Raw genomic sequence first — 24425 nt, forward strand, 5'->3', positions numbered from 1 at the left:
CCGCCCGCCTTCTCCTTTACTCGCCCGCGGCGGGGGCCGCCGGCTCCGCCCCCGCCGGGCCCCGCTGCAGGCCCCACCTCCTCAGGCCCCTCCCACCACGGCGCGCGCCGGCGGGGTCGCTCCCCGCCGGCCCGGCCGGCCAGGCGGCCAGAAGGCGGCCCTGGAAGGCAGGCGCACCCCAGACGCTCCCGGGGTGGCTGGCCCGGACCCAGACTCCGCCGCGGGCCCAGTTGCCGTCCTTTCGGCCCGCGAGCCCCTCGACCTGCACCTGGCCGCCCCCACCGGCGCCCAGCCCCGGCGCCGCCACCTGTGTGCCGGTGTGTCCCTCCACAGCTCCCTCTGACAAAAGCCCCCCCCCACCCCGCCCCTCTGGCGTGTCACCGCGGCCGGGTGCGGGAGCGGGATCGAGGGCAGGGGCCGCTTCCCCGGGCCTGCCGGCCACCAGGGGCGGAGTCCTGAGCTCGGCGGGGGGTGTGGGGGCAAGGGTGGCCTTGCCGGGGCTGAGGGGCCGTGGCGACTCAATGGTGGCTCCCGGTGGCTTCGGGCCAGCTGCTGTCGGGCAGGAGGGCCGGCCCGGGCTGCGGCCGGGCTGCGCCTAGGGCCGCGTGGGCGGGCAGGGCCGATGCCCAAGGGACCGCGGGCCCCGGGCCCTGAAGCCTCCGGGGCCACGTCCCTGTGAGCGACGTGCGGGATCTTGGGCGGGGCGCCAAGCGCCGAAGGGTTTGCTGGGTCACGGCCGCCCTGGGCTGGGAGGTGGTCGCCAAACCCTCCGCCGCCGCCCGATACCCGAGACCTCCGTTGCCCCTGCCTGGGCGGGCGAGGGGGCCCTGCCGGGGCGGGCCGGCCGCCAGGCTGGCGTTAAGGCGCCAGCGCCAGCGAAACTGGGCCTCAAGAGGCCGCCCGCGGCCCCCCGCCCCCGTCTACGGCCATACCACCCTGAACGCGCCCGATCTCGTCTGATCTCGGAAGCTAAGCAGGGTCGGGCCTGGTTAGTACTTGGATGGGAGACCGCCTGGGAATACCGGGTGCTGTAGGCTTTTTGCCTCCCGCTCCGCCCGCCTTCTCCTTTACTCGCCCGCGGCGGGGGCCGCCGGCTCCGCCCCCGCCGGGCCCCGCTGCAGGCCCCACCTCCTCAGGCCCCTCCCACCACGGCGCGCGCCGGCGGGGTCGCTCCCCGCCGGCCCGGCCGGCCAGGCGGCCAGAAGGCGGCCCTGGAAGGCAGGCGCACCCCAGACGCTCCCGGGGTGGCTGGCCCGGACCCAGACTCCGCCGCGGGCCCAGTTGCCGTCCTTTCGGCCCGCGAGCCCCTCGACCTGCACCTGGCCGCCCCCACCGGCGCCCAGCCCCGGCGCCGCCACCTGTGTGCCGGTGTGTCCCTCCACAGCTCCCTCCGACAAAAGCCCCCCCCCACCCCGCCCCTCTGGCGTGTCACCGCGGCCGGGTGCGGGAGCGGGATCGAGGGCAGGGGCCGCTTCCCCGGGCCTGCCGGCCACCAGGGGCGGGGTCCTGAGCTCGGCGGGGGGTGTGGGGGCAAGGGTGGCCTTGCCGGGGCTGAGGGGCCGTGGCGACTCATTGGTGGCTCCCGGTGGCTTCGGGCCAGCTGCTGTCGGGCAGGAGGGCCGGCCCGGGCTGCGGCCGGGCTGCGCCTAGGGCCGCGTGGGCGGGCAGGGCCGATGCCCAAGGGACCGCGGGCCCCGGGCCCTGAAGCCTCCGGGGCCACGTCCCTGTGAGCGACGTGCGGGATCTTGGGCGGGGCGCCAAGCGCCGAAGGGTTTGCTGGGTCACGGCCGCCCTGGGCTGGGAGGTGGTCGCCAAACCCTCCGCCGCCGCCCGATACCCGAGACCTCCGTTGCCCCTGCCTGGGCGGGCGAGGGGGCCCTGCCGGGGCGGGCCGGCCGCCAGGCTGGCGTTAAGGCGCCAGCGCCAGCGAAACTGGGCCTCAAGAGGCCGCCCGCGGCCCCCCGCCCCCGTCTACGGCCATACCACCCTGAACGCGCCCGATCTCGTCTGATCTCGGAAGCTAAGCAGGGTCGGGCCTGGTTAGTACTTGGATGGGAGACCGCCTGGGAATACCGGGTGCTGTAGGCTTTTTGCCTCCCGCTCCGCCCGCCTTCTCCTTTACTCGCCCGCGGCGGGGGCCGCCGGCTCCGCCCCCGCCGGGCCCCGCTGCAGGCCCCACCTCCTCAGGCCCCTCCCACCACGGCGCGCGCCGGCGGGGTCGCTCCCCGCCGGCCCGGCCGGCCAGGCGGCCAGAAGGCGGCCCTGGAAGGCAGGCGCACCCCAGACGCTCCCGGGGTGGCTGGCCCGGACCCAGACTCCGCCGCGGGCCCAGTTGCCGTCCTTTCGGCCCGCGAGCCCCTCGACCTGCACCTGGCCGCCCCCACCGGCGCCCAGTCCCGGCGCCGCCACCTGTGTGCCGGTGTGTCCCTCCACAGCTCCCTCTGACAAAAGCCCCCCCCACCCCGCCCCTCTGGCGTGTCACCGCGGCCGGGTGCGGGAGCGGGATCGAGGGCAGGGGCCGCTTCCCCGGGCCTGCCGGCCACCAGGGGCGGGGTCCTGAGCTCGGCGGGGGGTGTGGGGGCAAGGGTGGCCTTGCCGGGGCTGAGGGGCCGTGGCGACTCAATGGTGGCTCCCGGTGGCTTCGGGCCAGCTGCTGTCGGGCAGGAGGGCCGGCCCGGGCTGCGGCCGGGCTGCGCCTAGGGCCGCGTGGGCGGGCAGGGCCGATGCCCAAGGGACCGCGGGCCCCGGGCCCTGAAGCCTCCGGGGCCACGTCCCTGTGAGCGACGTGCGGGATCTTGGGCGGGGCGCCAAGCGCCGAAGGGTTTGCTGGGTCACGGCCGCCCTGGGCTGGGAGGTGGTCGCCAAACCCTCCGCCGCCGCCCGATACCCGAGACCTCCGTTGCCCCTGCCTGGGCGGGCGAGGGGGCCCTGCCGGGGCGGGCCGGCCGCCAGGCTGGCGTTAAGGCGCCAGCGCCAGCGAAACTGGGCCTCAAGAGGCCGCCCGCGGCCCCCCGCCCCCGTCTACGGCCATACCACCCTGAACGCGCCCGATCTCGTCTGATCTCGGAAGCTAAGCAGGGTCGGGCCTGGTTAGTACTTGGATGGGAGACCGCCTGGGAATACCGGGTGCTGTAGGCTTTTTGCCTCCCGCTCCGCCCGCCTTCTCCTTTACTCGCCCGCGGCGGGGTCGCCGGCTCCGCCCCCGCCGGGCCCCGCTGCAGGCCCCACCTCCTCAGGCCCCTCCCACCACGGCGCGCGCCGGCGGGGTCGCTCCCCGCCGGCCCGGCCGGCCAGGCGGCCAGAAGGCGGCCCTGGAAGGCAGCCGCACCCCAGACGCTCCCGGGGTGGCTGGCCCGGACCCAGACTCCGCCGCGGGCCCAGTTGCCGTCCTTTCGGCCCGCGAGCCCCTCGACCTGCACCTGGCCGCCCCCACCGGCGCCCAACCCCGGCGCCGCCACCTGTGTGCCGGTGTGTCCCTCCACAGCTCCCTCCGACAAAAGCCCCCCCCCACCCCGCCCCTCTGGCGTGTCACCGCGGCCGGGTGCGGGAGCGGGATCGAGGGCAGGGGCCGCTTCCCCGGGCCTGCCGGCCACCAGGGGCGGGGTCCTGAGCTCGGCGGGGGGTGTGGGGGCAAGGGTGGCCTTGCCGGGGCTGAGGGGCCGTGGCGACTCAATGGTGGCTCCCGGTGGCTTCGGGCCAGCTGCTGTCGGGCAGGAGGGCCGGCCCGGGCTGCGGCCGGGCTGCGCCTAGGGCCGCGTGGGCGGGCAGGGCCGATGCCCAAGGGACCGCGGGCCCCGGGCCCTGAAGCCTCCGGGGCCACGTCCCTGTGAGCGACGTGCGGGATCTTGGGCGGGGCGCCAAGCGCCGAAGGGTTTGCTGGGTCACGGCCGCCCTGGGCTGGGAGGTGGTCGCCAAACCCTCCGCCGCCGCCCGATACCCGAGACCTCCGTTGCCCCTGCCTGGGCGGGCGAGGGGGCCCTGCCGGGGCGGGCCGGCCGCCAGGCTGGCGTTAAGGCGCCAGCGCCAGCGAAACTGGGCCTCAAGAGGCCGCCCGCGGCCCCCCGCCCCCGTCTACGGCCATACCACCCTGAACGCGCCCGATCTCGTCTGATCTCGGAAGCTAAGCAGGGTCGGGCCTGGTTAGTACTTGGATGGGAGACCGCCTGGGAATACCGGGTGCTGTAGGCTTTTTGCCTCCCGCTCCGCCCGCCTTCTCCTTTACTCGCCCGCGGCGGGGGCCGCCGGCTCCGCCCCCGCCGGGCCCCGCTGCAGGCCCCACCTCCTCAGGCCCCTCCCACCACGGCGCGCGCCGGCGGGGTCGCTCCCCGCCGGCCCGGCCGGCCAGGCGGCCAGAAGGCGGCCCTGGAAGGCAGGCGCACCCCAGACGCTCCCGGGGTGGCTGGCCCGGACCCAGACTCCGCCGCGGGCCCAGTTGCCGTCCTTTCGGCCCGCGAGCCCCTCGACCTGCACCTGGCCGCCCCCACCGGCGCCCAGCCCCGGCGCCGCCACCTGTGTGCCGGTGTGTCCCTCCACAGCTCCCTCCGACAAAAGCCCCCCCCCACCCCGCCCCTCTGGCGTGTCACCGCGGCCGGGTGCGGGAGCGGGATCGAGGGCAGGGGCCGCTTCCCCGGGCCTGCCGGCCACCAGGGGCGGGGTCCTGAGCTCGGCGGGGGGTGTGGGGGCAAGGGTGGCCTTGCCGGGGCTGAGGGGCCGTGGCGACTCATTGGTGGCTCCCGGTGGCTTCGGGCCAGCTGCTGTCGGGCAGGAGGGCCGGCCCGGGCTGCGGCCGGGCTGCGCCTAGGGCCGCGTGGGCGGGCAGGGCCGATGCCCAAGGGACCGCGGGCCCCGGGCCCTGAAGCCTCCGGGGCCACGTCCCTGTGAGCGACGTGCGGGATCTTGGGCGGGGCGCCAAGCGCCGAAGGGTTTGCTGGGTCACGGCCGCCCTGGGCTGGGAGGTGGTCGCCAAACCCTCCGCCGCCGCCCGATACCCGAGACCTCCGTTGCCCCTGCCTGGGCGGGCGAGGGGGCCCTGCCGGGGCGGGCCGGCCGCCAGGCTGGCGTTAAGGCGCCAGCGCCAGCGAAACTGGGCCTCAAGAGGCCGCCCGCGGCCCCCCGCCCCCGTCTACGGCCATACCACCCTGAACGCGCCCGATCTCGTCTGATCTCGGAAGCTAAGCAGGGTCGGGCCTGGTTAGTACTTGGATGGGAGACCGCCTGGGAATACCGGGTGCTGTAGGCTTTTTGCCTCCCGCTCCGCCCGCCTTCTCCTTTACTCGCCCGCGGCGGGGGCCGCCGGCTCCGCCCCCGCCGGGCCCCGCTGCAGGCCCCACCTCCTCAGGCCCCTCCCACCACGGCGCGCGCCGGCGGGGTCGCTCCCCGCCGGCCCGGCCGGCCAGGCGGCCAGAAGGCGGCCCTGGAAGGCAGGCGCACCCCAGACGCTCCCGGGGTGGCTGGCCCGGACCCAGACTCCGCCGCGGGCCCAGTTGCCGTCCTTTCGGCCCGCGAGCCCCTCGACCTGCACCTGGCCGCCCCCACCGGCGCCCAGCCCCGGCGCCGCCACCTGTGTGCCGGTGTGTCCCTCCACAGCTCCCTCTGACAAAAGCCCCCCCCCACCCCGCCCCTCTGGCGTGTCACCGCGGCCGGGTGCGGGAGCGGGATCGAGGGCAGGGGCCGCTTCCCCGGGCCTGCCGGCCACCAGGGGCGGAGTCCTGAGCTCGGCGGGGGGTGTGGGGGCAAGGGTGGCCTTGCCGGGGCTGAGGGGCCGTGGCGACTCAATGGTGGCTCCCGGTGGCTTCGGGCCAGCTGCTGTCGGGCAGGAGGGCCGGCCCGGGCTGCGGCCGGGCTGCGCCTAGGGCCGCGTGGGCGGGCAGGGCCGATGCCCAAGGGACCGCGGGCCCCGGGCCCTGAAGCCTCCGGGGCCACGTCCCTGTGAGCGACGTGCGGGATCTTGGGCGGGGCGCCAAGCGCCGAAGGGTTTGCTGGGTCACGGCCGCCCTGGGCTGGGAGGTGGTCGCCAAACCCTCCGCCGCCGCCCGATACCCGAGACCTCCGTTGCCCCTGCCTGGGCGGGCGAGGGGGCCCTGCCGGGGCGGGCCGGCCGCCAGGCTGGCGTTAAGGCGCCAGCGCCAGCGAAACTGGGCCTCAAGAGGCCGCCCGCGGCCCCCCGCCCCCGTCTACGGCCATACCACCCTGAACGCGCCCGATCTCGTCTGATCTCGGAAGCTAAGCAGGGTCGGGCCTGGTTAGTACTTGGATGGGAGACCGCCTGGGAATACCGGGTGCTGTAGGCTTTTTGCCTCCCGCTCCGCCCGCCTTCTCCTTTACTCGCCCGCGGCGGGGGCCGCCGGCTCCGCCCCCGCCGGGCCCCGCTGCAGGCCCCACCTCCTCAGGCCCCTCCCACCACGGCGCGCGCCGGCGGGGTCGCTCCCCGCCGGCCCGGCCGGCCAGGCGGCCAGAAGGCGGCCCTGGAAGGCAGGCGCACCCCAGACGCTCCCGGGGTGGCTGGCCCGGACCCAGACTCCGCCGCGGGCCCAGTTGCCGTCCTTTCGGCCCGCGAGCCCCTCGACCTGCACCTGGCCGCCCCCACCGGCGCCCAGCCCCGGCGCCGCCACCTGTGTGCCGGTGTGTCCCTCCACAGCTCCCTCCGACAAAAGCCCCCCCCCACCCCGCCCCTCTGGCGTGTCACCGCGGCCGGGTGCGGGAGCGGGATCGAGGGCAGGGGCCGCTTCCCCGGGCCTGCCGGCCACCAGGGGCGGGGTCCTGAGCTCGGCGGGGGGTGTGGGGGCAAGGGTGGCCTTGCCGGGGCTGAGGGGCCGTGGCGACTCATTGGTGGCTCCCGGTGGCTTCGGGCCAGCTGCTGTCGGGCAGGAGGGCCGGCCCGGGCTGCGGCCGGGCTGCGCCTAGGGCCGCGTGGGCGGGCAGGGCCGATGCCCAAGGGACCGCGGGCCCCGGGCCCTGAAGCCTCCGGGGCCACGTCCCTGTGAGCGACGTGCGGGATCTTGGGCGGGGCGCCAAGCGCCGAAGGGTTTGCTGGGTCACGGCCGCCCTGGGCTGGGAGGTGGTCGCCAAACCCTCCGCCGCCGCCCGATACCCGAGACCTCCGTTGCCCCTGCCTGGGCGGGCGAGGGGGCCCTGCCGGGGCGGGCCGGCCGCCAGGCTGGCGTTAAGGCGCCAGCGCCAGCGAAACTGGGCCTCAAGAGGCCGCCCGCGGCCCCCCGCCCCCGTCTACGGCCATACCACCCTGAACGCGCCCGATCTCGTCTGATCTCGGAAGCTAAGCAGGGTCGGGCCTGGTTAGTACTTGGATGGGAGACCGCCTGGGAATACCGGGTGCTGTAGGCTTTTTGCCTCCCGCTCCGCCCGCCTTCTCCTTTACTCGCCCGCGGCGGGGGCCGCCGGCTCCGCCCCCGCCGGGCCCCGCTGCAGGCCCCACCTCCTCAGGCCCCTCCCACCACGGCGCGCGCCGGCGGGGTCGCTCCCCGCCGGCCCGGCCGGCCAGGCGGCCAGAAGGCGGCCCTGGAAGGCAGGCGCACCCCAGACGCTCCCGGGGTGGCTGGCCCGGACCCAGACTCCGCCGCGGGCCCAGTTGCCGTCCTTTCGGCCCGCGAGCCCCTCGACCTGCACCTGGCCGCCCCCACCGGCGCCCAGTCCCGGCGCCGCCACCTGTGTGCCGGTGTGTCCCTCCACAGCTCCCTCTGACAAAAGCCCCCCCCACCCCGCCCCTCTGGCGTGTCACCGCGGCCGGGTGCGGGAGCGGGATCGAGGGCAGGGGCCGCTTCCCCGGGCCTGCCGGCCACCAGGGGCGGGGTCCTGAGCTCGGCGGGGGGTGTGGGGGCAAGGGTGGCCTTGCCGGGGCTGAGGGGCCGTGGCGACTCAATGGTGGCTCCCGGTGGCTTCGGGCCAGCTGCTGTCGGGCAGGAGGGCCGGCCCGGGCTGCGGCCGGGCTGCGCCTAGGGCCGCGTGGGCGGGCAGGGCCGATGCCCAAGGGACCGCGGGCCCCGGGCCCTGAAGCCTCCGGGGCCACGTCCCTGTGAGCGACGTGCGGGATCTTGGGCGGGGCGCCAAGCGCCGAAGGGTTTGCTGGGTCACGGCCGCCCTGGGCTGGGAGGTGGTCGCCAAACCCTCCGCCGCCGCCCGATACCCGAGACCTCCGTTGCCCCTGCCTGGGCGGGCGAGGGGGCCCTGCCGGGGCGGGCCGGCCGCCAGGCTGGCGTTAAGGCGCCAGCGCCAGCGAAACTGGGCCTCAAGAGGCCGCCCGCGGCCCCCCGCCCCCGTCTACGGCCATACCACCCTGAACGCGCCCGATCTCGTCTGATCTCGGAAGCTAAGCAGGGTCGGGCCTGGTTAGTACTTGGATGGGAGACCGCCTGGGAATACCGGGTGCTGTAGGCTTTTTGCCTCCCGCTCCGCCCGCCTTCTCCTTTACTCGCCCGCGGCGGGGTCGCCGGCTCCGCCCCCGCCGGGCCCCGCTGCAGGCCCCACCTCCTCAGGCCCCTCCCACCACGGCGCGCGCCGGCGGGGTCGCTCCCCGCCGGCCCGGCCGGCCAGGCGGCCAGAAGGCGGCCCTGGAAGGCAGCCGCACCCCAGACGCTCCCGGGGTGGCTGGCCCGGACCCAGACTCCGCCGCGGGCCCAGTTGCCGTCCTTTCGGCCCGCGAGCCCCTCGACCTGCACCTGGCCGCCCCCACCGGCGCCCAACCCCGGCGCCGCCACCTGTGTGCCGGTGTGTCCCTCCACAGCTCCCTCCGACAAAAGCCCCCCCCCACCCCGCCCCTCTGGCGTGTCACCGCGGCCGGGTGCGGGAGCGGGATCGAGGGCAGGGGCCGCTTCCCCGGGCCTGCCGGCCACCAGGGGCGGGGTCCTGAGCTCGGCGGGGGGTGTGGGGGCAAGGGTGGCCTTGCCGGGGCTGAGGGGCCGTGGCGACTCAATGGTGGCTCCCGGTGGCTTCGGGCCAGCTGCTGTCGGGCAGGAGGGCCGGCCCGGGCTGCGGCCGGGCTGCGCCTAGGGCCGCGTGGGCGGGCAGGGCCGATGCCCAAGGGACCGCGGGCCCCGGGCCCTGAAGCCTCCGGGGCCACGTCCCTGTGAGCGACGTGCGGGATCTTGGGCGGGGCGCCAAGCGCCGAAGGGTTTGCTGGGTCACGGCCGCCCTGGGCTGGGAGGTGGTCGCCAAACCCTCCGCCGCCGCCCGATACCCGAGACCTCCGTTGCCCCTGCCTGGGCGGGCGAGGGGGCCCTGCCGGGGCGGGCCGGCCGCCAGGCTGGCGTTAAGGCGCCAGCGCCAGCGAAACTGGGCCTCAAGAGGCCGCCCGCGGCCCCCCGCCCCCGTCTACGGCCATACCACCCTGAACGCGCCCGATCTCGTCTGATCTCGGAAGCTAAGCAGGGTCGGGCCTGGTTAGTACTTGGATGGGAGACCGCCTGGGAATACCGGGTGCTGTAGGCTTTTTGCCTCCCGCTCCGCCCGCCTTCTCCTTTACTCGCCCGCGGCGGGGGCCGCCAGCTCCGCCCCCGCCGGGCCCCGCTGCAGGCCCCACCTCCTCAGGCCCCTCCCACCACGGCGCGCGCCGGCGGGGTCGCTCCCCGCCGGCCCGGCCGGCCAGGCGGCCAGAAGGCGGCCCTGGAAGGCAGGCGCACCCCAGACGCTCCCAGGGTGGCTGGCCCGGACCCAGACTCCGCCGCGGGCCCAGTTGCCGTCCTTTCGGCCCGCGAGCCCCTCGACCTGCACCTGGCCGCCCCCACCGGCGCCCAGCCCCGGCGCCGCCACCTGTGTGCCGGTGTGTCCCTCCACAGCTCCCTCTGACAAAAGCCCCCCCCCACCCCGCCCCTCTGGCGTGTCACCGCGGCCGGGTGCGGGAGCGGGATCGAGGGCAGGGGCCGCTTCCCCGGGCCTGCCGGCCACCAGGGGCGGGGTCCTGAGCTCGGCGGGGGGTGTGGGGGCAAGGGTGGCCTTGCCGGGGCTGAGGGGCCGTGGCGACTCAATGGTGGCTCCCGGTGGCTTCGGGCCAGCTGCTGTCGGGCAGGAGGGCCGGCCCGGGCTGCGGCCGGGCTGCGCCTAGGGCCGCGTGGGCGGGCAGGGCCGATGCCCAAGGGACCGCGGGCCCCGGGCCCTGAAGCCTCCGGGGCCACGTCCCTGTGAGCGACGTGCGGGATCTTGGGCGGGGCGCCAAGCGCCGAAGGGTTTGCTGGGTCACGGCCGCCCTGGGCTGGGAGGTGGTCGCCAAACCCTCCGCCGCCGCCCGATACCCGAGACCTCCGTTGCCCCTGCCTGGGCGGGCGAGGGGGCCCTGCCGGGGCGGGCCGGCCGCCAGGCTGGCGTTAAGGCGCCAGCGCCAGCGAAACTGGGCCTCAAGAGGCCGCCCGCGGCCCCCCGCCCCCGTCTACGGCCATACCACCCTGAACGCGCCCGATCTCGTCTGATCTCGGAAGCTAAGCAGGGTCGGGCCTGGTTAGTACTTGGATGGGAGACCGCCTGGGAATACCGGGTGCTGTAGGCTTTTTGCCTCCCGCTCCGCCCGCCTTCTCCTTTACTCGCCCGCGGCGGGGGCCGCCGGCTCCGCCCCCGCCGGGCCCCGCTGCAGGCCCCACCTCCTCAGGCCCCTCCCACCACGGCGCGCGCCGGCGGGGTCGCTCCCCGCCGGCCCGGCCGGCCAGGCGGCCAGAAGGCGGCCCTGGAAGGCAGGCGCACCCCAGACGCTCCCGGGGTGGCTGGCCCGGACCCAGACTCCGCCGCGGGCCCAGTTGCCGTCCTTTCGGCCCGCGAGCCCCTCGACCTGCACCTGGCCGCCCCCACCGGCGCCCAGCCCCGGCGCCGCCACCTGTGTGCCGGTGTGTCCCTCCACAGCTCCCTCTGACAAAAGCCCCCCCCCACCCCGCCCCTCTGGCGTGTCACCGCGGCCGGGTGCGGGAGCGGGATCGAGGGCAGGGGCCGCTTCCCCGGGCCTGCCGGCCACCAGGGGCGGGGTCCTGAGCTCGGCGGGGGGTGTGGGGGCAAGGGTGGCCTTGCCGGGGCTGAGGGGCCGTGGCGACTCAATGGTGGCTCCCGGTGGCTTCGGGCCAGCTGCTGTCGGGCAGGAGGGCCGGCCCGGGCTGCGGCCGGGCTGCGCCTAGGGCCGCGTGGGCGGGCAGGGCCGATGCCCAAGGGACCGCGGGCCCCGGGCCCTGAAGCCTCCGGGGCCACGTCCCTGTGAGCGACGTGCGGGATCTTGGGCGGGGCGCCAAGCGCCGAAGGGTTTGCTGGGTCACGGCCGCCCTGGGCTGGGAGGTGGTCGCCAAACCCTCCGCCGCCGCCCGATACCCGAGACCTCCGTTGCCCCTGCCTGGGCGGGCGAGGGGGCCCTGCCGGGGCGGGCCGGCCGCCAGGCTGGCGTTAAGGCGCCAGCGCCAGCGAAACTGGGCCTCAAGAGGCCGCCCGCGGCCCCCCGCCCCCGTCTACGGCCATACCACCCTGAACGCGCCCGATCTCGTCTGATCTCGGAAGCTAAGCAGGGTCGGGCCTGGTTAGTACTTGGATGGGAGACCGCCTGGGAATACCGGGTGCTGTAGGCTTTTTGCCTCCCGCTCCGCCCGCCTTCTCCTTTACTCGCCCGCGGCGGGGGCCGCCGGCTCCGCCCCCGCCGGGCCCCGCTGCAGGCCCCACCTCCTCAGGCCCCTCCCACCACGGCGCGCGCCGGCGGGGTCGCTCCCCGCCGGCCCGGCCGGCCAGGCGGCCAGAAGGCGGCCCTGGAAGGCAGGCGCACCCCAGACGCTCCCGGGGTGGCTGGCCCGGACCCAGACTCCGCCGCGGGCCCAGTTGCCGTCCTTTCGGCCCGCGAGCCCCTCGACCTGCACCTGGCCGCCCCCACCGGCGCCCAGCCCCGGCGCCGCCACCTGTGTGCCGGTGTGTCCCTCCACAGCTCCCTCCGAAAAAAGCCCCCCCCCACCCCGCCCCTCTGGCGTGTCACCGCGGCCGGGTGCGGGAGCGGGATCGAGGGCAGGGGCCGCTTCCCCGGGCCTGCCGGCCACCAGGGGCGGGGTCCTGAGCTCGGCGGGGGGTGTGGGGGCAAGGGTGGCCTTGCCGGGGCTGAGGGGCCGTGGCGACTCATTGGTGGCTCCCGGTGGCTTCGGGCCAGCTGCTGTCGGGCAGGAGGGCCGGCCCGGGCTGCGGCCGGGCTGCGCCTAGGGCCGCGTGGGCGGGCAGGGCCGATGCCCAAGGGACCGCGGGCCCCGGGCCCTGAAGCCTCCGGGGCCACGTCCCTGTGAGCGACGTGCGGGATCTTGGGCGGGGCGCCAAGCGCCGAAGGGTTTGCTGGGTCACGGCCGCCCTGGGCTGGGAGGTGGTCGCCAAACCCTCCGCCGCCGCCCGATACCCGAGACCTCCGTTGCCCCTGCCTGGGCGGGCGAGGGGGCCCTGCCGGGGCGGGCCGGCCGCCAGGCTGGCGTTAAGGCGCCAGCGCCAGCGAAACTGGGCCTCAAGAGGCCGCCCGCGGCCCCCCGCCCCCGTCTACGGCCATACCACCCTGAACGCGCCCGATCTCGTCTGATCTCGGAAGCTAAGCAGGGTCGGGCCTGGTTAGTACTTGGATGGGAGACCGCCTGGGAATACCGGGTGCTGTAGGCTTTTTGCCTCCCGCTCCGCCCGCCTTCTCCTTTACTCGCCCGCGGCGGGGTCGCCGGCTCCGCCCCCGCCGGGCCCCGCTGCAGGCCCCACCTCCTCAGGCCCCTCCCACCACGGCGCGCGCCGGCGGGGTCGCTCCCCGCCGGCCCGGCCGGCCAGGCGGCCAGAAGGCGGCCCTGGAAGGCAGCCGCACCCCAGACGCTCCCGGGGTGGCTGGCCCGGACCCAGACTCCGCCGCGGGCCCAGTTGCCGTCCTTTCGGCCCGCGAGCCCCTCGACCTGCACCTGGCCGCCCCCACCGGCGCCCAACCCCGGCGCCGCCACCTGTGTGCCGGTGTGTCCCTCCACAGCTCCCTCCGACAAAAGCCCCCCCCCACCCCGCCCCTCTGGCGTGTCACCGCGGCCGGGTGCGGGAGCGGGATCGAGGGCAGGGGCCGCTTCCCCGGGCCTGCCGGCCACCAGGGGCGGGGTCCTGAGCTCGGCGGGGGGTGTGGGGGCAAGGGTGGCCTTGCCGGGGCTGAGGGGCCGTGGCGACTCAATGGTGGCTCCCGGTGGCTTCGGGCCAGCTGCTGTCGGGCAGGAGGGCCGGCCCGGGCTGCGGCCGGGCTGCGCCTAGGGCCGCGTGGGCGGGCAGGGCCGATGCCCAAGGGACCGCGGGCCCCGGGCCCTGAAGCCTCCGGGGCCACGTCCCTGTGAGCGACGTGCGGGATCTTGGGCGGGGCGCCAAGCGCCGAAGGGTTTGCTGGGTCACGGCCGCCCTGGGCTGGGAGGTGGTCGCCAAACCCTCCGCCGCCGCCCGATACCCGAGACCTCCGTTGCCCCTGCCTGGGCGGGCGAGGGGGCCCTGCCGGGGCGGGCCGGCCGCCAGGCTGGCGTTAAGGCGCCAGCGCCAGCGAAACTGGGCCTCAAGAGGCCGCCCGCGGCCCCCCGCCCCCGTCTACGGCCATACCACCCTGAACGCGCCCGATCTCGTCTGATCTCGGAAGCTAAGCAGGGTCGGGCCTGGTTAGTACTTGGATGGGAGACCGCCTGGGAATACCGGGTGCTGTAGGCTTTTTGCCTCCCGCTCCGCCCGCCTTCTCCTTTACTCGCCCGCGGCGGGGGCCGCCGGCTCCGCCCCCGCCGGGCCCCGCTGCAGGCCCCACCTCCTCAGGCCCCTCCCACCACGGCGCGCGCCGGCGGGGTCGCTCCCCGCCGGCCCGGCCGGCCAGGCGGCCAGAAGGCGGCCCTGGAAGGCAGGCGCACCCCAGACGCTCCCGGGGTGGCTGGCCCGGACCCAGACTCCGCCGCGGGCCCAGTTGCCGTCCTTTCGGCCCGCGAGCCCCTCGACCTGCACCTGGCCGCCCCCACCGGCGCCCAGCCCCGGCGCCGCCACCTGTGTGCCGGTGTGTCCCTCCACAGCTCCCTCCGACAAAAGCCCCCCCCCACCCCGCCCCTCTGGCGTGTCACCGCGGCCGGGTGCGGGAGCGGGATCGAGGGCAGGGGCCGCTTCCCCGGGCCTGCCGGCCACCAGGGGCGGGGTCCTGAGCTCGGCGGGGGGTGTGGGGGCAAGGGTGGCCTTGCCGGGGCTGAGGGGCCGTGGCGACTCATTGGTGGCTCCCGGTGGCTTCGGGCCAGCTGCTGTCGGGCAGGAGGGCCGGCCCGGGCTGCGGCCGGGCTGCGCCTAGGGCCGCGTGGGCGGGCAGGGCCGATGCCCAAGGGACCGCGGGCCCCGGGCCCTGAAGCCTCCGGGGCCACGTCCCTGTGAGCGACGTGCGGGATCTTGGGCGGGGCGCCAAGCGCCGAAGGGTTTGCTGGGTCACGGCCGCCCTGGGCTGGGAGGTGGTCGCCAAACCCTCCGCCGCCGCCCGATACCCGAGACCTCCGTTGCCCCTGCCTGGGCGGGCGAGGGGGCCCTGCCGGGGCGGGCCGGCCGCCAGGCTGGCGTTAAGGCGCCAGCGCCAGCGAAACTGGGCCTCAAGAGGCCGCCCGCGGCCCCCCGCCCCCGTCTACGGCCATACCACCCTGAACGCGCCCGATCTCGTCTGATCTCGGAAGCTAAGCAGGGTCGGGCCTGGTTAGTACTTGGATGGGAGACCGCCTGGGAATACCGGGTGCTGTAGGCTTTTTGCCTCCCGCTCCGCCCGCCTTCTCCTTTACTCGCCCGCGGCGGGGTCGCCGGCTCCGCCCCCGCCGGGCCCCGCTGCAGGCCCCACCTCCTCAGGCCCCTCCCACCACGGCGCGCGCCGGCGGGGTCGCTCCCCGCCGGCCCGGCCGGCCAGGCGGCCAGAAGGCGGCCCTGGAAGGCAGCCGCACCCCAGACGCTCCCGGGGTGGCTGGCCCGGACCCAGACTCCGCCGCGGGCCCAGTTGCCGTCCTTTCGGCCCGCGAGCCCCTCGACCTGCACCTGGCCGCCCCCACCGGCGCCCAACCCCGGCGCCGCCACCTGTGTGCCGGTGTGTCCCTCCACAGCTCCCTCCGACAAAAGCCCCCCCCCACCCCGCCCCTCTGGCGTGTCACCGCGGCCGGGTGCGGGAGCGGGATCGAGGGCAGGGGCCGCTTCCCCGGGCCTGCCGGCCACCAGGGGCGGGGTCCTGAGCTCGGCGGGGGGTGTGGGGGCAAGGGTGGCCTTGCCGGGGCTGAGGGGCCGTGGCGACTCAATGGTGGCTCCCGGTGGCTTCGGGCCAGCTGCTGTCGGGCAGGAGGGCCGGCCCGGGCTGCGGCCGGGCTGCGCCTAGGGCCGCGTGGGCGGGCAGGGCCGATGCCCAAGGGACCGCGGGCCCCGGGCCCTGAAGCCTCCGGGGCCACGTCCCTGTGAGCGACGTGCGGGATCTTGGGCGGGGCGCCAAGCGCCGAAGGGTTTGCTGGGTCACGGCCGCCCTGGGCTGGGAGGTGGTCGCCAAACCCTCCGCCGCCGCCCGATACCCGAGACCTCCGTTGCCCCTGCCTGGGCGGGCGAGGGGGCCCTGCCGGGGCGGGCCGGCCGCCAGGCTGGCGTTAAGGCGCCAGCGCCAGCGAAACTGGGCCTCAAGAGGCCGCCCGCGGCCCCCCGCCCCCGTCTACGGCCATACCACCCTGAACGCGCCCGATCTCGTCTGATCTCGGAAGCTAAGCAGGGTCGGGCCTGGTTAGTACTTGGATGGGAGACCGCCTGGGAATACCGGGTGCTGTAGGCTTTTTGCCTCCCGCTCCGCCCGCCTTCTCCTTTACTCGCCCGCGGCGGGGGCCGCCGGCTCCGCCCCCGCCGGGCCCCGCTGCAGGCCCCACCTCCTCAGGCCCCTCCCACCACGGCGCGCGCCGGCGGGGTCGCTCCCCGCCGGCCCGGCCGGCCAGGCGGCCAGAAGGCGGCCCTGGAAGGCAGGCGCACCCCAGACGCTCCCGGGGTGGCTGGCCCGGACCCAGACTCCGCCGCGGGCCCAGTTGCCGTCCTTTCGGCCCGCGAGCCCCTCGACCTGCACCTGGCCGCCCCCACCGGCGCCCAGCCCCGGCGCCGCCACCTGTGTGCCGGTGTGTCCCTCCACAGCTCCCTCTGACAAAAGCCCCCCCCCACCCCGCCCCTCTGGCGTGTCACCGCGGCCGGGTGCGGGAGCGGGATCGAGGGCAGGGGCCGCTTCCCCGGGCCTGCCGGCCACCAGGGGCGGGGTCCTGAGCTCGGCGGGGGGTGTGGGGGCAAGGGTGGCCTTGCCGGGGCTGAGGGGCCGTGGCGACTCAATGGTGGCTCCCGGTGGCTTCGGGCCAGCTGCTGTCGGGCAGGAGGGCCGGCCCGGGCTGCGGCCGGGCTGCGCCTAGGGCCGCGTGGGCGGGCAGGGCCGATGCCCAAGGGACCGCGGGCCCCGGGCCCTGAAGCCTCCGGGGCCACGTCCCTGTGAGCGACGTGCGGGATCTTGGGCGGGGCGCCAAGCGCCGAAGGGTTTGCTGGGTCACGGCCGCCCTGGGCTGGGAGGTGGTCGCCAAACCCTCCGCCGCCGCCCGATACCCGAGACCTCCGTTGCCCCTGCCTGGGCGGGCGAGGGGGCCCTGCCGGGGCGGGCCGGCCGCCAGGCTGGCGTTAAGGCGCCAGCGCCAGCGAAACTGGGCCTCAAGAGGCCGCCCGCGGCCCCCCGCCCCCGTCTACGGCCATACCACCCTGAACGCGCCCGATCTCGTCTGATCTCGGAAGCTAAGCAGGGTCGGGCCTGGTTAGTACTTGGATGGGAGACCGCCTGGGAATACCGGGTGCTGTAGGCTTTTTGCCTCCCGCTCCGCCCGCCTTCTCCTTTACTCGCCCGCGGCGGGGGCCGCCGGCTCCGCCCCCGCCGGGCCCCGCTGCAGGCCCCACCTCCTCAGGCCCCTCCCACCACGGCGCGCGCCGGCGGGGTCGCTCCCCGCCGGCCCGGCCGGCCAGGCGGCCAGAAGGCGGCCCTGGAAGGCAGGCGCACCCCAGACGCTCCCGGGGTGGCTGGCCCGGACCCAGACTCCGCCGCGGGCCCAGTTGCCGTCCTTTCGGCCCGCGAGCCCCTCGACCTGCACCTGGCCGCCCCCACCGGCGCCCAGCCCCGGCGCCGCCACCTGTGTGCCGGTGTGTCCCTCCACAGCTCCCTCTGACAAAAGCCCCCCCCCACCCCGCCCCTCTGGCGTGTCACCGCGGCCGGGTGCGGGAGCGGGATCGAGGGCAGGGGCCGCTTCCCCGGGCCTGCCGGCCACCAGGGGCGGGGTCCTGAGCTCGGCGGGGGGTGTGGGGGCAAGGGTGGCCTTGCCGGGGCTGAGGGGCCGTGGCGACTCAATGGTGGCTCCCGGTGGCTTCGGGCCAGCTGCTGTCGGGCAGGAGGGCCGGCCCGGGCTGCGGCCGGGCTGCGCCTAGGGCCGCGTGGGCGGGCAGGGCCGATGCCCAAGGGACCGCGGGCCCCGGGCCCTGAAGCCTCCGGGGCCACGTCCCTGTGAGCGACGTGCGGGATCTTGGGCGGGGCGCCAAGCGCCGAAGGGTTTGCTGGGTCACGGCCGCCCTGGGCTGGGAGGTGGTCGCCAAACCCTCCGCCGCCGCCCGATACCCGAGACCTCCGTTGCCCCTGCCTGGGCGGGCGAGGGGGCCCTGCCGGGGCGGGCCGGCCGCCAGGCTGGCGTTAAGGCGCCAGCGCCAGCGAAACTGGGCCTCAAGAGGCCGCCCGCGGCCCCCCGCCCCCGTCTACGGCCATACCACCCTGAACGCGCCCGATCTCGTCTGATCTCGGAAGCTAAGCAGGGTCGGGCCTGGTTAGTACTTGGATGGGAGACCGCCTGGGAATACCGGGTGCTGTAGGCTTTTTGCCTCCCGCTCCGCCCGCCTTCTCCTTTACTCGCCCGCGGCGGGGTCGCCGGCTCCGCCCCCGCCGGGCCCCGCTGCAGGCCCCACCTCCTCAGGCCCCTCCCACCACGGCGCGCGCCGGCGGGGTCGCTCCCCGCCGGCCCGGCCGGCCAGGCGGCCAGAAGGCGGCCCTGGAAGGCAGCCGCACCCCAGACGCTCCCGGGGTGGCTGGCCCGGACCCAGACTCCGCCGCGGGCCCAGTTGCCGTCCTTTCGGCCCGCGAGCCCCTCGACCTGCACCTGGCCGCCCCCACCGGCGCCCAGCCCCGGCGCCGCCACCTGTGTGCCGGTGTGTCCCTCCACAGCTCCCTCCGACAAAAGCCCCCCCCCACCCCGCCCCTCTGGCGTGTCACCGCGGCCGGGTGCGGGAGCGGGATCGAGGGCAGGGGCCGCTTCCCCGGGCCTGCCGGCCACCAGGGGCGGGGTCCTGAGCTCGGCGGGGGGTGTGGGGGCAAGGGTGGCCTTGCCGGGGCTGAGGGGCCGTGGCGACTCAATGGTGGCTCCCGGTGGCTTCGGGCCAGCTGCTGTCGGGCAGGAGGGCCGGCCCGGGCTGCGGCCGGGCTGCGCCTAGGGCCGCGTGGGCGGGCAGGGCCGATGCCCAAGGGACCGCGGGCCCCGGGCCCTGAAGCCTCCGGGGCCACGTCCCTGTGAGCGACGTGCGGGATCTTGGGCGGGGCGCCAAGCGCCGAAGGGTTTGCTGGGTCACGGCCGCCCTGGGCTGGGAGGTGGTCGCCAAACCCTCCGCCGCCGCCCGATACCCGAGACCTCCGTTGCCCCTGCCTGGGCGGGCGAGGGGGCCCTGCCGGGGCGGGCCGGCCGCCAGGCTGGCGTTAAGGCGCCAGCGCCAGCGAAACTGGGCCTCAAGAGGCCGCCCGCGGCCCCCCGCCCCCGTCTACGGCCATACCACCCTGAACGCGCCCGATCTCGTCTGATCTCGGAAGCTAAGCAGGGTCGGGCCTGGTTAGTACTTGGATGGGAGACCGCCTGGGAATACCGGGTGCTGTAGGCTTTTTGCCTCCCGCTCCGCCCGCCTTCTCCTTTACTCGCCCGCGGCGGGGGCCGCCGGCTCCGCCCCCGCCGGGCCCCGCTGCAGGCCCCACCTCCTCAGGCCCCTCCCACCACGGCGCGCGCCGGCGGGGTCGCTCCCCGCCGGCCCGGCCGGCCAGGCGGCCAGAAGGCGGCCCTGGAAGGCAGGCGCACCCCAGACGCTCCCGGGGTGGCTGGCCCGGACCCAGACTCCGCCGCGGGCCCAGTTGCCGTCCTTTCGGCCCGCGAGCCCCTCGACCTGCACCTGGCCGCCCCCACCGGCGCCCAGCCCCGGCGCCGCCACCTGTGTGCCGGTGTGTCCCTCCACAGCTCCCTCTGACAAAAGCCCCCCCCCACCCCGCCCCTCTGGCGTGTCACCGCGGCCGGGTGCGGGAGCGGGATCGAGGGCAGGGGCCGCTTCCCCGGGCCTGCCGGCCACCAGGGGCGGGGTCCTGAGCTCGGCGGGGGGTGTGGGGGCAAGGGTGGCCTTGCCGGGGCTGAGGGGCCGTGGCGACTCAATGGTGGCTCCCGGTGGCTTCGGGCCAGCTGCTGTCGGGCAGGAGGGCCGGCCCGGGCTGCGGCCGGGCTGCGCCTAGGGCCGCGTGGGCGGGCAGGGCCGATGCCCAAGGGACCGCGGGCCCCGGGCCCTGAAGCCTCCGGGGCCACGTCCCTGTGAGCGACGTGCGGGATCTTGGGCGGGGCGCCAAGCGCCGAAGGGTTTGCTGGGTCACGGCCGCCCTGGGCTGGGAGGTGGTCGCCAAACCCTCCGCCGCCGCCCGATACCCGAGACCTCCGTTGCCCCTGCCTGGGCGGGCGAGGGGGCCCTGCCGGGGCGGGCCGGCCGCCAGGCTGGCGTTAAGGCGCCAGCGCCAGCGAAACTGGGCCTCAAGAGGCCGCCCGCGGCCCCCCGCCCCCGTCTACGGCCATACCACCCTGAACGCGCCCGATCTCGTCTGATCTCGGAAGCTAAGCAGGGTCGGGCCTGGTTAGTACTTGGATGGGAGACCGCCTGGGAATACCGGGTGCTGTAGGCTTTTTGCCTCCCGCTCCGCCCGCCTTCTCCTTTACTCGCCCGCGGCGGGGGCCGCCGGCTCCGCCCCCGCCGGGCCCCGCTGCAGGCCCCACCTCCTCAGGCCCCTCCCACCACGGCGCGCGCCGGCGGGGTCGCTCCCCGCCGGCCCGGCCGGCCAGGCGGCCAGAAGGCGGCCCTGGAAGGCAGGCGCACCCCAGACGCTCCCGGGGTGGCTGGCCCGGACCCAGACTCCGCCGCGGGCCCAGTTGCCGTCCTTTCGGCCCGCGAGCCCCTCGACCTGCACCTGGCCGCCCCCACCGGCGCCCAGCCCCGGCGCCGCCACCTGTGTGCCGGTGTGTCCCTCCACAGCTCCCTCTGACAAAAGCCCCCCCCCACCCCGCCCCTCTGGCGTGTCACCGCGGCCGGGTGCGGGAGCGGGATCGAGGGCAGGGGCCGCTTCCCCGGGCCTGCCGGCCACCAGGGGCGGGGTCCTGAGCTCGGCGGGGGGTGTGGGGGCAAGGGTGGCCTTGCCGGGGCTGAGGGGCCGTGGCGACTCAATGGTGGCTCCCGGTGGCTTCGGGCCAGCTGCTGTCGGGCAGGAGGGCCGGCCCGGGCTGCGGCCGGGCTGCGCCTAGGGCCGCGTGGGCGGGCAGGGCCGATGCCCAAGGGACCGCGGGCCCCGGGCCCTGAAGCCTCCGGGGCCACGTCCCTGTGAGCGACGTGCGGGATCTTGGGCGGGGCGCCAAGCGCCGAAGGGTTTGCTGGGTCACGGCCGCCCTGGGCTGGGAGGTGGTCGCCAAACCCTCCGCCGCCGCCCGATACCCGAGACCTCCGTTGCCCCTGCCTGGGCGGGCGAGGGGGCCCTGCCGGGGCGGGCCGGCCGCCAGGCTGGCGTTAAGGCGCCAGCGCCAGCGAAACTGGGCCTCAAGAGGCCGCCCGCGGCCCCCCGCCCCCGTCTACGGCCATACCACCCTGAACGCGCCCGATCTCGTCTGATCTCGGAAGCTAAGCAGGGTCGGGCCTGGTTAGTACTTGGATGGGAGACCGCCTGGGAATACCGGGTGCTGTAGGCTTTTTGCCTCCCGCTCCGCCCGCCTTCTCCTTTACTCGCCCGCGGCGGGGGCCGCCGGCTCCGCCCCCGCCGGGCCCCGCTGCAGGCCCCACCTCCTCAGGCCCCTCCCACCACGGCGCGCGCCGGCGGGGTCGCTCCCCGCCGGCCCGGCCGGCCAGGCGGCCAGAAGGCGGCCCTGGAAGGCAGGCGCACCCCAGACGCTCCCGGGGTGGCTGGCCCGGACCCAGACTCCGCCGCGGGCCCAGTTGCCGTCCTTTCGGCCCGCGAGCCCCTCGACCTGCACCTGGCCGCCCCCACCGGCGCCCAGCCCCGGCGCCGCCACCTGTGTGCCGGTGTGTCCCTCCACAGCTCCCTCCGACAAAAGCCCCCCCCCACCCCGCCCCTCTGGCGTGTCACCGCGGCCGGGTGCGGGAGCGGGATCGAGGGCAGGGGCCGCTTCCCCGGGCCTGCCGGCCACCAGGGGCGGGGTCCTGAGCTCGGCGGGGGGTGTGGGGGCAAGGGTGGCCTTGCCGGGGCTGAGGGGCCGTGGCGACTCAATGGTGGCTCCCGGTGGCTTCGGGCCAGCTGCTGTCGGGCAGGAGGGCCGGCCCGGGCTGCGGCCGGGCTGCGCCTAGGGCCGCGTGGGCGGGCAGGGCCGATGCCCAAGGGACCGCGGGCCCCGGGCCCTGAAGCCTCCGGGGCCACGTCCCTGTGAGCGACGTGCGGGATCTTGGGCGGGGCGCCAAGCGCCGAAGGGTTTGCTGGGTCACGGCCGCCCTGGGCTGGGAGGTGGTCGCCAAACCCTCCGCCGCCGCCCGATACCCGAGACCTCCGTTGCCCCTGCCTGGGCGGGCGAGGGGGCCCTGCCGGGGCGGGCCGGCCGCCAGGCTGGCGTTAAGGCGCCAGCGCCAGCGAAACTGGGCCTCAAGAGGCCGCCCGCGGCCCCCCGCCCCCGTCTACGGCCATACCACCCTGAACGCGCCCGATCTCGTCTGATCTCGGAAGCTAAGCAGGGTCGGGCCTGGTTAGTACTTGGATGGGAGACCGCCTGGGAATACCGGGTGCTGTAGGCTTTTTGCCTCCCGCTCCGCCCGCCTTCTCCTTTACTCGCCCGCGGCGGGGGCCGCCGGCTCCGCCCCCGCCGGGCCCCGCTGCAGGCCCCACCTCCTCAGGCCCCTCCCACCACGGCGCGCGCCGGCGGGGTCGCTCCCCGCCGGCCTGGCCGGCCAGGCGGCCAGAAGGCGGCCCTGGAAGGCAGGCGCACCCCAGACGCTCCCGGGGTGGCTGGCCCGGACCCAGACTCCGCCGCGGGCCCAGTTGCCGTCCTTTCGGCCCGCGAGCCCCTCGACCTGCACCTGGCCGCCCCCACCGGCGCCCAGCCCCGGCGCCGCCACCTGTGTGCCGGTGTGTCCCTCCACAGCTCCCTCCGACAAAAGCCCCCCCCCACCCCGCCCCTCTGGCGTGTCACCGCGGCCGGGTGCGGGAGCGGGATCGAGGGCAGGGGCCGCTTCCCCGGGCCTGCCGGCCACCAGGGGCGGGGTCCTGAGCTCGGCGGGGGGTGTGGGGGCAAGGGTGGCCTTGCCGGGGCTGAGGGGCCGTGGCGACTCATTGGTGGCTCCCGGTGGCTTCGGGCCAGCTGCTGTCGGGCAGGAGGGCCGGCCCGGGCTGCGGCCGGGCTGCGCCTAGGGCCGCGTGGGCGGGCAGGGCCAATGCCCAAGGGACCACGGGCCCCGGGCCCTGAAGCCTCCGGGGCCACGTCCCTGTGAGCGACGTGCGGGATCTTGGGCGGGGCGCCAAGCGCCGAAGGGTTTGCTGGGTCACGGCCGCCCTGGGCTGGGAGGTGGTCGCCAAACCCTCCGCCGCCGCCCGATACCCGAGACCTCCGTTGCCCCTGCCTGGGCGGGCGAGGGGGCCCTGCCGGGGCGGGCCGGCCGCCAGGCTGGCGTTAAGGCGCCAGCGCCAGCGAAACTGGGCCTCAAGAGGCCGCCCGCGGCCCCCCGCCCCCGTCTACGGCCATACCACCCTGAACGCGCCCGATCTCGTCTGATCTCGGAAGCTAAGCAGGGTCGGGCCTGGTTAGTACTTGGATGGGAGACCGCCTGGGAATACCGGGTGCTGTAGGCTTTTTGCCTCCCGCTCCGCCCGCCTTCTCCTTTACTCGCCCGCGGCGGGGGGGCCGCCGGCTCCGCCCCCGCCGAGCCCCGCTGCAGGCAGTAGTCAAGGTGGGTTTACCTGCCCGAGCAGGAAGCTTGGGCGATGGCAGAAGTGGGAAGAAACTCTTGAGCACAGGTTCTTGGGATCCACGGAGCAGCGCATGCACATGCGATGGGTGCCTACACAGCTGGCTTGCTTGTCTGTGGGGAAAGGCGAGATGGGTCAGGGCCTGGGTTCCTGAGGGGCTGAGAATCAAGGCAGGGATAGAAGAAAGGGGACAGGCCCACATCCCCTGAACCCACGCCGGCGCCCACTCACCTTTGTGGAAAATACGATTGAAAAGTGCCCGCAAGAATCTCTTCAGATGCCTCCAGAGTTGAGGCAAGAAGGGGAGGGGGGAGGCCGGGAGCAGGGTGAGCCCTGAAATCCAACCCTTGTCCCGGTCACACCCCAGCAGCCCTCCCACCTCAGCCCCTTCAAGACCCCAGGGCTCCCCCAACCGCGCTGCACAGATCCTGCCCTGACCATAGTCACCATGTTGATCCCCACGTTGAGCAAGATGAAGCTGACCGGGATCAGAAGAATTGAGTATCCTTGCTCCTGGCATTTCCTGGGGATGGGGCCAGTGAACGGCTCGGCTCGGTAGTAGTTTCGCTCACCCATGGCCGTTGGTCCCAGGACTGCCTGGGCCCTCTGCCCTCCAGTTTTAACTGGGAGCCAGACTGGGTCATAATGGGGCAGGTGGTGAGGTCACAGTGAGGGAGGGGGATGAAAAGGAGGGCCCAGAGTGGCATTCCCTGGTAACCAGGGTCAGGTAAGCTGAGCCTGGACAGTCAAACAGGGCCCGGTGGCCGGCATACATCCCCTCGAGCGGTCATTCATTCGCTCACCGCCCGCTGACTCACTTGTTCAAATGACACATTGCGTCTCTTGGCCCCTCTTGAGACTAGGAAGACCTTGGCCTCAGAGGCCTGCTGAAGGCCTGGCTGGAGTCCAGAGCCTCAGCCTTCTTCATGCCCTTCACTGGGCCTGGAGCTGGACCTGCCCAGATGTGGAACCTCCCAGTTTGGAAGCAACTTCTTGTATGAGGCTCTCTGTGGACAGGGACAGCTGAGACACAGAGGAGGTGCCCAGAGACCAGGGGTTTGGAGTCTGCAGCTGCAGATGTACTTAGTGCATGGTATAGGACCAGGAGGGGCCTGCTGGCAGAACTGTGGCCACTAAACCAAAGGGACCCTCAGGCCAAGAAGGGGACACTGGCTTCTTATTGCAGGAAGCCAAGCGCAGGGACCCA

The 24425-nt window shown here is 75.9% G+C and overlaps 22 non-coding genes across 22 annotated transcripts; all 22 read left to right on the forward strand.

Moving 5' to 3' along the window:
* The first annotated feature begins 918 nt into the window (after positions 1 to 918).
* Positions 919 to 1037, forward strand: LOC132596470 (5S ribosomal RNA). The gene has a single exon (XR_009562554.1). It is a non-coding gene; the product is annotated as a 5S ribosomal RNA (ribosomal RNA).
* Positions 1038 to 1969: 932 nt separating this feature from the next.
* On the forward strand, positions 1970 to 2088 carry LOC132596472 (5S ribosomal RNA). Its single transcript, XR_009562556.1, has one exon. It is a non-coding gene; the product is annotated as a 5S ribosomal RNA (ribosomal RNA).
* A 931-nt stretch (positions 2089 to 3019) lies between these two features.
* Positions 3020 to 3138, forward strand: LOC132596473 (5S ribosomal RNA). Its single transcript, XR_009562557.1, has one exon. It is a non-coding gene; the product is annotated as a 5S ribosomal RNA (ribosomal RNA).
* A 931-nt stretch (positions 3139 to 4069) lies between these two features.
* On the forward strand, positions 4070 to 4188 carry LOC132596474 (5S ribosomal RNA). The gene has a single exon (XR_009562558.1). It is a non-coding gene; the product is annotated as a 5S ribosomal RNA (ribosomal RNA).
* Positions 4189 to 5120: 932 nt separating this feature from the next.
* Positions 5121 to 5239, forward strand: LOC132596475 (5S ribosomal RNA). The gene has a single exon (XR_009562559.1). It is a non-coding gene; the product is annotated as a 5S ribosomal RNA (ribosomal RNA).
* Positions 5240 to 6171: 932 nt separating this feature from the next.
* LOC132596476 (5S ribosomal RNA) lies at positions 6172 to 6290 on the forward strand. Its single transcript, XR_009562560.1, has one exon. It is a non-coding gene; the product is annotated as a 5S ribosomal RNA (ribosomal RNA).
* Positions 6291 to 7222: 932 nt separating this feature from the next.
* On the forward strand, positions 7223 to 7341 carry LOC132596397 (5S ribosomal RNA). Its single transcript, XR_009562481.1, has one exon. It is a non-coding gene; the product is annotated as a 5S ribosomal RNA (ribosomal RNA).
* Positions 7342 to 8272: 931 nt separating this feature from the next.
* LOC132596398 (5S ribosomal RNA) lies at positions 8273 to 8391 on the forward strand. The gene has a single exon (XR_009562482.1). It is a non-coding gene; the product is annotated as a 5S ribosomal RNA (ribosomal RNA).
* Positions 8392 to 9322: 931 nt separating this feature from the next.
* Positions 9323 to 9441, forward strand: LOC132596399 (5S ribosomal RNA). Its single transcript, XR_009562483.1, has one exon. It is a non-coding gene; the product is annotated as a 5S ribosomal RNA (ribosomal RNA).
* A 932-nt stretch (positions 9442 to 10373) lies between these two features.
* On the forward strand, positions 10374 to 10492 carry LOC132596400 (5S ribosomal RNA). The gene has a single exon (XR_009562484.1). It is a non-coding gene; the product is annotated as a 5S ribosomal RNA (ribosomal RNA).
* Positions 10493 to 11424: 932 nt separating this feature from the next.
* Positions 11425 to 11543, forward strand: LOC132596401 (5S ribosomal RNA). The gene has a single exon (XR_009562485.1). It is a non-coding gene; the product is annotated as a 5S ribosomal RNA (ribosomal RNA).
* Positions 11544 to 12475: 932 nt separating this feature from the next.
* Positions 12476 to 12594, forward strand: LOC132596403 (5S ribosomal RNA). The gene has a single exon (XR_009562487.1). It is a non-coding gene; the product is annotated as a 5S ribosomal RNA (ribosomal RNA).
* Positions 12595 to 13525: 931 nt separating this feature from the next.
* LOC132596404 (5S ribosomal RNA) lies at positions 13526 to 13644 on the forward strand. Its single transcript, XR_009562488.1, has one exon. It is a non-coding gene; the product is annotated as a 5S ribosomal RNA (ribosomal RNA).
* A 932-nt stretch (positions 13645 to 14576) lies between these two features.
* On the forward strand, positions 14577 to 14695 carry LOC132596405 (5S ribosomal RNA). The gene has a single exon (XR_009562489.1). It is a non-coding gene; the product is annotated as a 5S ribosomal RNA (ribosomal RNA).
* Positions 14696 to 15626: 931 nt separating this feature from the next.
* Positions 15627 to 15745, forward strand: LOC132596406 (5S ribosomal RNA). Its single transcript, XR_009562490.1, has one exon. It is a non-coding gene; the product is annotated as a 5S ribosomal RNA (ribosomal RNA).
* A 932-nt stretch (positions 15746 to 16677) lies between these two features.
* Positions 16678 to 16796, forward strand: LOC132596407 (5S ribosomal RNA). The gene has a single exon (XR_009562491.1). It is a non-coding gene; the product is annotated as a 5S ribosomal RNA (ribosomal RNA).
* Positions 16797 to 17728: 932 nt separating this feature from the next.
* Positions 17729 to 17847, forward strand: LOC132596408 (5S ribosomal RNA). Its single transcript, XR_009562492.1, has one exon. It is a non-coding gene; the product is annotated as a 5S ribosomal RNA (ribosomal RNA).
* A 931-nt stretch (positions 17848 to 18778) lies between these two features.
* Positions 18779 to 18897, forward strand: LOC132596409 (5S ribosomal RNA). Its single transcript, XR_009562493.1, has one exon. It is a non-coding gene; the product is annotated as a 5S ribosomal RNA (ribosomal RNA).
* A 932-nt stretch (positions 18898 to 19829) lies between these two features.
* LOC132596410 (5S ribosomal RNA) lies at positions 19830 to 19948 on the forward strand. Its single transcript, XR_009562494.1, has one exon. It is a non-coding gene; the product is annotated as a 5S ribosomal RNA (ribosomal RNA).
* A 932-nt stretch (positions 19949 to 20880) lies between these two features.
* On the forward strand, positions 20881 to 20999 carry LOC132596411 (5S ribosomal RNA). The gene has a single exon (XR_009562496.1). It is a non-coding gene; the product is annotated as a 5S ribosomal RNA (ribosomal RNA).
* Positions 21000 to 21931: 932 nt separating this feature from the next.
* LOC132596412 (5S ribosomal RNA) lies at positions 21932 to 22050 on the forward strand. The gene has a single exon (XR_009562497.1). It is a non-coding gene; the product is annotated as a 5S ribosomal RNA (ribosomal RNA).
* A 932-nt stretch (positions 22051 to 22982) lies between these two features.
* Positions 22983 to 23101, forward strand: LOC132596414 (5S ribosomal RNA). Its single transcript, XR_009562499.1, has one exon. It is a non-coding gene; the product is annotated as a 5S ribosomal RNA (ribosomal RNA).
* The last annotated feature ends 1324 nt before the right edge of the window (positions 23102 to 24425 follow it).

Source organism: Globicephala melas, unplaced genomic scaffold, assembly GCF_963455315.2.
Source record: "Globicephala melas unplaced genomic scaffold, mGloMel1.2 SCAFFOLD_649, whole genome shotgun sequence".
In the NCBI taxonomy this organism is placed as follows: domain Eukaryota; kingdom Metazoa; phylum Chordata; class Mammalia; order Artiodactyla; family Delphinidae; genus Globicephala; species Globicephala melas.